The 2,500-nt window shown below is 34.5% G+C and overlaps 1 protein-coding gene across 1 annotated transcript in view; it reads left to right on the forward strand.

The window, feature by feature from the left end:
- The window catches only part of CDIN1 (CDAN1 interacting nuclease 1), a 112,805-nt gene that overhangs the window by 91,411 nt on the left and 18,894 nt on the right, over positions 1-2,500 (forward strand). The gene's annotated exons all lie outside the window — the stretch shown is intronic.

Here is a 2,500-nt window from a genome sequence, read left to right on the forward strand (position 1 = left end):
ATATATATATATATATGTATAATTTTGAGTTACCATCCTACTAAACAACTTTTATTTAGATTTAGAAGTTAAATTTGTAGCATACATTTTAATTTTTTCTTTTAATTCCATACCCCTTCTTCTCCTGTCTATGTTACCCATAAACCGAGCAAACATATATCCTTGCCTGCTATTCATTTCAGTGATAAACTATTTAACAGAAGTCCAGAGTAGAGCTCCTCTTCAGGAACTCTCTTTTGTTAGTTACTCTTGTTAATAAACAGGCCTGATAAGTATCACAAGTAAATTTGCTCAGTCTGACCTAAATTTTGACAAATCTATTATATTTATTAACAGACACCTTTGTACTTTGGGTTGATTTTGTTTTTGCATATCAAGTAGTTTTGATTATTTAGAAGCAACACATTTGAAGTGAAGCAATCAATATACAGGTGAATTCCTTTTAAAACTGGACCTTTGAGTTCTTTTTTATGCTTCAGTCATCACTCTTCTTTCCATAAATTATCAAAAATGCTGGATGATCAGTGAATACCTTTGTCTACTAGGTATGGATGGGAAGAATCTCCTATAGCCTGTTTACTTATTTTTGAATTATTTCTTGTTTTAATCTTGGTTTTCTGCCTGTCCATTGTAACTGTTCCTGTTGAGTTTTCAGACTATGGATGAACGTTGGTAAAGAATGAGATAGAGAAAAGCATAGCTTCTTTAGGAATATTCCTTTAAATGATACTTTGTATATTTAGTTGCTTCAGTTTAGACATTTAGCATTTTTATTTACACGAGGAAAAAAAGAACCACTAAATAAGAGAGAAAAGAGTATATTGTGTTTGATAATCTGCCAGTTGAGAACACTGAGGTTGTAACTTGAGAGAAAACTTAGTCTTACCACTTTAATAGTATCCAGCAGCATTTCCTCTGTGTTTTTGTCTCTAGTTGTACCTGAAACAAGAAAATATGAAAAGTCTCTGAATTATTTGTAGTATGTGAAAGCAGGGACATTAATGTGTGGCCTTATTCTGAGGTATTTAGCAACAGATTGTCTTCTCTTTCCAATGCAGTCACCCAGGGAAGAGATCGTTCTGTCCTTGGGGATGAAGGAAGTGGCTGCACCAGTCACGAAACCATTCATCTGTTGCGTGTTCTTTGAGTCAGCACTGGCATTGGCAATGTTCTTTGTCTGGGGTTGCTTGTCTTGCTTTTTGCTTGGAAGGTAGAAAACCGTGTCTTTAGCCAAAGTATGAAAGGCAAAGGTATTGGAGGAAATTAGGTTGCCAAGTGGATGACAAAGGGGCAGATTTTGTTTTTAATATTTCCTGTCTTATTTTTAAAAATCATTCTGACATATTGTGTGTGTGTTTCTCTTTTTTTTGTTTATTGAACGTGTAACACCCCCACCCCACGGAAAGCTGGCTCTTTTGGCTGAATTGGGTTATCTGCTTTCTAGAGACTTAGGCTCTAGTAGGACAGATGAGGTCCTCACAGCTGTATGTTCAGTTTAGATCAAAATTGTTACTCAGCAAACATCCAGTTTCTTCCTTGAGCAGGCCATATGATCATGTGATCAGCTAGGATTTAGTTCATTTGTCAGGCACTGATTTTGAAAGATTTTATTGTTCATGTTGATGATGTTTAGGAATTGTTTCTCTTACAGTTGTCTTCCTTTGAGAAGATTTTGTTTGTACCTAGAGCAGGTGTGTTTGACACTTCTAAAAATTGAAACTTGTGTTGTGTGCAGTCATGTAAACAATGTGGAATCACCTTTGGGTCTAGAAGAACTTTGGAATACATCAGTTTTGGTTTCTCCTAAGGTATAAAAATATGCACTGTTTTAATCATTTTATGGATTTTGATGTTTTTAAATTTGTTTGACCTTGGCAGTGTTGTCTTTTTCCCCCCTAGGAATTAAAATAGAGTAGGCAGAATTTTGAAACATTCAAAATGTCAGCTTGCTTTGGCATAAAAGTGGAATGTTAAATTTTATTAGTTTACATTTTAGAATTTCACTTAGCTTTTTTTTTTTTTAAATAGGGAGGAAACAGTTTCTTTTTTGTACTGTTTTTTTTTGTATTCTTTTTCTGTGAAACATGTCTTGAATGTTTCCCTTTTTTCCTCACTATAATATGAAAGACAACAAGTTTTGAAATTTTAAACTCTTAGAGTAGTTTATACTTTTTTATTGTAACATCAAAGGATCTCTGTATCAATATGAATTTTCTTTTTCATTCAACAATATTTAAGTACCTCTGTGTGCCAGGACTATTACAGGCTCTTGGGAGATTGCAGGAAAGCAAAAAACAGACAAAATCCCTGTCCTCCAGAAGCTTGCATCCTAGTAGTGAAGGCCAATCATACACATATAAAGAAATCAATAATGCAGCATATTAAGGTGGTAAGTGCAATGGGGGGAAATAGAACAGTGCAAACATGCTGAACACCTGTATGTATAAAGATGGAGAATAACTAATTTGATTGATTTGGTTGGGGTGGGGGGAGGTCTCGT

This window comes from Rhinopithecus bieti, unplaced genomic scaffold, assembly GCF_001698545.2.
Source record: "Rhinopithecus bieti isolate Rb0 unplaced genomic scaffold, ASM169854v2 scaffold_23748, whole genome shotgun sequence".
NCBI classification, from domain to species: Eukaryota; Metazoa; Chordata; class Mammalia; order Primates; family Cercopithecidae; genus Rhinopithecus; species Rhinopithecus bieti.